Genomic DNA, 6808 nt, shown 5'->3' with positions numbered 1-6808 from the left:
TGGAAGAATTTTTTTATAATTTAGATTAAAAAATTTAGATATTAAAATGTGTTTTCAAATGTATAAATAAGTTTAATAAATTCTAAAATTTTAAAACCCTATAAATCTTTCAATTATATAAAAGATACAAACTTGTAATGTGAATAATTTTGAAAAAAAATACTTTCCAAAACTTAAAATAAATAGATTATGTTGGTTGTTGGGAGGGTGGAGCTTTTCTTCTTCTTCTTTAAGTTGATGGGACATGACCTTCTACAACAGGTGGAGGGCGGGCTCTAGGTTTTTTTTTTTTTTGAAGGTTTTGGATGCACTTAGTTCCATTTTTATTGCACTCATCCTTAAGTTATCTAAGCTTGCCTCATTCAAAGATTTTTGTCCTATCTCACTTTTTAATCTCCTCAATAAACTGATTTCAAAGATTATTGCAAACACTCACACGAGAATAATCTGGATTTTTAAAGAACAAACATATACATGACTCTATAGTAGTTACTCAAGAGTGTCTCATTAGGTGAAAACCAAACACATAGAGGCTCTCATATTGAAGATTGATTTGGTAAAAGCATATAATTGTGTTTATTGGACTTTCTTGAGGTTAGCACTCCACATAATGGGTATTTCATATGAGGTGGTCGAGTGGATCGTGGCTTGTGTAACTTCTGTAATTTCATTATCATTGTAAATAGAACTTCTAGAGAGTTTTTTAAAGCATTCATAGGGCTAGGGTCTTTCATATGAGCTGGTTGAGTGGATCATGGCTTGTGTAACTTTTGTACATTTCGCTGTCAATGTAAATGGAATTTCCACATAGTGTTTTAAGGCATTGAGGGGGCTAAGACATGGTTGCTCTCTTTCCCCTCTAATGTTCCTAATTGTTATAGAAAGTCTGAAACTTATGATTAAGGAGGAGAAGCAAAATGACAACATATTTGGCGTAAAGGTTTCCCGAAATATCTCTCTCACACATCTCTTTTTTGTTCATGATATGATTTTTGGTCGTGCTCTCATTCAAGAATCAAAAATTTACTATAATTTCATTCACATTTTTAGTAAGGCAACAAGTTTGGTGACTAGTAGTGAGAAGTCCTACTTCATTGAGTCGGAAGAAGACTTAGATTGTTGACAGGAGATCTCAGAGATGTTCAACATGAGAATCATGCCTCTCTCTGCGGGATTTTATTATCTTGGTTTCATCCTAAAAGCAACAGGTAATTGGATAAAGGATTGGAGATGGTTAACATCGAGGTTTGAAAAGAAATTACAAAACTAGACATGGAGATGACTATCCAAGGGTGGTAGACTTATTTTGGCTCAGGCGGTCTTTAGAATTTCCTCGTTACTCCTTGCACATAGCTAAAATTCCCAAGGCAATAATCAACAAGATTAACTCAATTATAACAAACTTCATTTGGTCTAGCACAAAGGACCATAAATATATCCACCTCACAAAATTTGAAGACAGAATTAGGCCGAAGGTTGAGGGAGGATGGGGCTTAAAGAACTTGGAGTGGTTCAATTGGGCACTGGCAACACAGACACTTTGGAGTGCCATTTTCAATGAGGGTATTTGGCATGATGTCATTTCTAACAAATAATTAAAGGGGGCATATATTCTTGAGTGGATTTGAGTCCCCTCACAGAGATATAGTGGAACTGTTAGACATATAATCCTCGGGATTGTACTTTGGGTTAGTGTGTGTTATGGCGATTAGTTATTAGAGTCTAAGAAAACCTAGAAACTGAATCAACGGTTTTCATATTTTATTAATATGTGCACATTGTACATCATTCTTCGAGAGATACCTTATAATAAAGTTGATTTCATTTCCAATTCATGTCTCATACAGTGGTATCAAAGAGAAGGTTTATTTGCCCTGTTGATTATTTTGAGCCACTAATTTTTGTGGCCTGAGCTAGTAAGTACATTTTCTTGTTGGTAAGAAGTATCTTGGTCTAGACCATGCAGTGAGAGATGTTTTCTAAAGGCAACATGGTGCAGAGAGCCTCCAGAGGGATCACAGTAGAAAGCAAGGCATTGTGTATCATTGCCTCTCTAAAGACCTGTTAGAAGGTGAATGTTCTCGACTTCCAAATTTTATTATGTTTTGGTCTTTCAAATTTTATTGGGACCTGTTTACATTATTTTATGAGATTGGAGTTCATTTTATGAATCGAAATAAGTCATGGGGAGCCACATTGGAAGATATTGAATTCTAAGAGTTAATTGGGTGTTGGGGTTTGCATTCAATCAATTTCATAATAACGATGGGTTTATTGTTTAATGATAAGTGAGCGGGTTACACTTGATTACTGACTGGGATCTGCATATTCGGTTGTGTAGCTTATTATTGTGTTTTATCAATTTGATAAGTCATAAGTGCCTACTTTTCCCCCAACATCATATGATCTTGTATCCTCTGCCCTACACTAAGTTCCAATAAAATCTACTTTCGTGCCCTTGTTCGCAGACCGCTCCAGCCTGAAATCCAACAGGATTTGGCATGTTCCTGTTCGACTACTATGTATTGTACATTGCCACTACTGTCTTTGAAGGTGTCTGAGAATGCGAGAAGAAATTTATATGCCTATCTTTGTTTTCAATGTTTGGATCGTTGAGTCATTGTAAGTGCTGCTAAAATGACTCCATTTTCTTGGCTGCTGTAAGATGGTCTCTACTTTGTCAAAATCTAGCCCAACCTTGTACCCCATTAGACACTCCTGTTTTTGTTTGTAAGATTCCTCAAGGTAGATTCAACTCATGCTCTTCTCTAAGCCGTTTATTGTTGTCCCCTCCCATTATTATGTACTGGAAAATCATAAAAGAACATGGGAAAATTTTATAGACGACTTCTAGGTCGACTATAGGTGATCTACTTGTCTCAGATTGGGTTAAAGGTAGAGAAAGTGTGAAGGAGATGACAAGGAATAATAAATTGAAAGAAAGCGTTATTTTATTTTGGCGTTCACTGAAAGAAAACATTGTTTATTTTGGCGTACCGTTATGCACGGACAAGTTTGAGTTTGCATGGCACGCATGTTGACACTCAGTCAAACAGGTCAGATGCATTGCTACACGAATAAGTCTCTCTAGTTTGATTTTCCTATCAAGATTCTTTGAAAGTCATCTTTGTGTGATGAGACAATAAAATAATTATAACGACAACACCTACGTTATAAATCAAGATTATATGTATTTCTACAAGCACAACACCATTGAAATCCCTTGTACGCTGCAATATTCAATGCCAATTGACAGTTGAACCTGCCCGCATGAAATAACTGTTAAGCTCCATTAATTTTTTTGACAACTGCTGCCTACAATTCTGGAATCCAACTGCAGTCTTTCCTTAATTTCTGGAAACCAACTGCAGTAATTTCCTTAAATTAAGGAAATCAACTGCAGTTAATAAATTTATTGTTGGGAGCTACTGAAGTGGTCCATTACTCCATCTGGAGTTCTCTACCTTGATCTGTGGAACACCTGACACATAGCCATCAGAAGCTTGATGGAAGCTTGGCTATAAATTTATCTGTTTGGTCCCCAAGCTTGCATCTCAATCCCCTGCAATTTTTTTACACCATCTAGCTGAGAGAGCAGAGCTTGGAAGTGCCTTCAGAGTTTCTGTATTCTTTTCTTTTGCTTGGATTGAAGCTGGAGTGCTGAAGTAAAGAAGCAAGTGGACTGTGGTTTGCATCAAGAACATCACCAATGGCTGGAGGTAATTTATATTTCTGGGCATTAAGTTTTAACGATTCTTTGAGTTTTCCGCATACAAAATCGTTGTTGAAATTATAATTTATCATTTGGTATCAGAGCAAGTGTTTATTTATCTCTGCCTTGGATTCGAATACTTTGGGCTTACCTGCTTGCGTTTTGGTTCTGATAATTTTTACTGCCCTTTATTTTTCCTGATTTAGAAGTGAACTTATTTCCTCCCTTGCTTTAAGTTCTCTACATTCGATCTATCACCTTTATAATCTTCCTTTTGGGATACGATCCATCTCCCTTCGAACGACTCGTCAAAAGATTCATAAAAAGTCGATTCAGAAGCGAAAACGAGGGCATTTATCGGTGACATTAGGCACAACAGAGCCAAAAACAATGGAATCCATCTCCGATTAATGGAGACCATACAAAAAATGCCTGCAAACCACCTGGAAATAACCTTATGTAATCTTGTCCATATTTTATTTGCACCATTAAATCTGAATGGATTAACCATATTTAAGGTTTCGGTAACCATTAATCTTATTCCTATTTGGATGTGATCTCTACCTTATCACTAGCGTTGGGTGTTACTTACCCTTCGAATTATTAATTCTTTATGGTGTATTACTTGCCTACCCTTTGCATTTATAAAAAATCTTTGTATTGAAGCCTCCAAGCGATGGTTCGGAGTCTTGGACTTATCGCTCTCTGTGCGACCATACCATGGGGACTAGTGGGTTCGGCCCATTCGAGCCACGTCTCCCCAATCACATGGGTTGTAGGTACTCTCGGTTATTGTTCAACAGTTGTGATGAGGGTTCCTGGTTCAACGGTGTAGATCCTCCCACTTCTGATAAGCATCCATAAAAAGAAACATATTTATTAATTTGTTGTGATAGCTTTTATATCTTACCTTCAAAGGGGTGGAAAAAAGCTCATCTATTTAATATTCCTCTATCGCCACTTAAACAAATCCATCCACGTTTTGCTTTGGCTAGTCTCTTTCAAAGTGGAGTCGATGCCGTGCTAAGTAAGGTGCCCTTTCAATGCGCATATGACCATAAGTTTTTAGCTGCGTGGAGCGTGGAATTATATATTTTGGAAACACAACATAAAAGACCTTATAATGTAATGATAACAGCGAGGCTATTTATTTATAGTGAAATAAAATAGTACATTTTTTTTTTTTTTTTTGGTAATTTATGATTCTTTTCACTTAATTCATAAAATCCTTAAAAATGTTATTGTGCCCATTGGAGTTCTGTCTGTCATTGTATGAGAAACTGATGGTCACAGTCATAGATTCGCTGGCATATTTGTCATTTGAAGTAATACTAATATTTATCGCAGTTTTTACTCATATAGTTTTCTTGTATGAAGTTTATTAAAATGTCAATTTGACATATTCATTTTACCGAACATTTTTTTACTCTGGTTAAAGAAATGTTTATAATTTTGTAAGAATTTTTTTTTAAGAGTTTGATTAGTGCGGTAATTGTTTCCGCCTTCCATATATATATATATATATATATATTTGTTTATGCAATTTATAATGGATAATGTCTAGTGATCATATAATTTTAATTAATTAAAGAATAGCCACAACATCTTTAATTAAATAAAATTATATATTATGATTGGTTAGATCACATAAAGATTATTTAGACATTAAATTGTAATTAATTAGACTAAATATAATAAATTTTATCCCACGGGAATTTTTATTATATTTATGTAATTAATTAGGATAAAATTTCATAACCTACCTACATGAGTTATGAATTAATAAGTTTTATCATAAAGTTTTATTGAATTTGTTTGAATTGAAAATTTAGCCCACAGGCAATTTTTATGTCATTAGATTCAATTTTGAGCATGATTTACATTGGTAAAACATGAAATTTTATCTAAGCCTCAATTTTAACATAAGCATGTGATTTTTAATGCAGTTGTACAACCTGCAAATTTCTCTGAAATTCGTTGTGACATTCTCGAAATTAAGGGAGATAACTATAAGATTTGGAAGGAGAGGATTCTCCTTCATTTGGGGTGGATGGACATAGATTATGCTATTAGGAAAGATGAACCACCGACACTCACAAATAACAGCACTACAGCGGACATCACGCTTTATGAACGATGGGAGCGATCCAATCGTCTAAGCATGATGTTCATTAAGACTAAAATTTCAGCTGGTATTCGTGGTTCCGTTGATCAGCATGAAAAGGTCTGAGACTTGTTAAAGGCCATTGATGATCAATTCGTCACTTCAGACAAGGCACTAGCAAGCACCCTAATCATGAAGTTCTCATCCCTAAGGCTCACCAGTGTGAAAGGTGTGCGCGAGCACATCATGCAGATGAGGGACACTGTGGCTCAATTGAAGAAATTCGAGGTTGATATATCGGAGTCCTTCCTAGTGCACTACATCCTGAACACCCTTCCTCACCAATATGGACCTTTCAAAATCTCATACAACACACATAAAGATAAATGGTCAATTAATGAACTCATGACCATGTGTGTTCAAGAGGAAGAGAGACTGGTGATGGAACTGGGAGAGAGTGCAATGCTGGCAACGCGTGGAAAGGGCAAATCTCAAGCCAATCGGAAAGGGAAAGGTAAAGTACCTCCCCAAGCCGATATCAAGAAGGATTCCAAGTGTTTCTTCTGTAAAAAGAAGGGACACATGAAGAAGGAATGCGCCAAATTTCATAAATGGCTTGCGGACAAAGGTAATTTAATCTCATTTGTTTGTTATGAATCTAATATGGTTAACGTTAATATTAACACATGGTGGATTGATTCTGGATCAACAATTCACATTTCGAAATTCCTTGCAGGGTTTGCAAAACCTAAGGAAGCCAGTGGGAAGTGAGCAAAGCATCTTATCAGGAAACAAGATGGGCTCACATGTGGAAGCTATAAGAACGTGTTATTTAACTTTAAGTAGTGGCTTTGTTTTAGAATTAGAAAAGACCTTCTATGTTCCAAGTTTTTCTAGAAACTTGATTTCAGTTTCAAGGCTTGTACCTTTTGGATATTCCTTAAACTTTTCAGAAAAATCTTTCAGTCTATTCTATAAATCTGATTATGTTG

This window comes from Pinus tabuliformis, chromosome J, assembly GCF_031772625.1.
Source record: "Pinus tabuliformis cultivar Carrire ecotype Pingquan chromosome J, CPIR1, whole genome shotgun sequence".
Lineage (NCBI taxonomy): Eukaryota > Viridiplantae > Streptophyta > Pinopsida > Pinales > Pinaceae > Pinus > Pinus tabuliformis.
Note: the sequence above shows the minus strand (reverse complement) of the source record.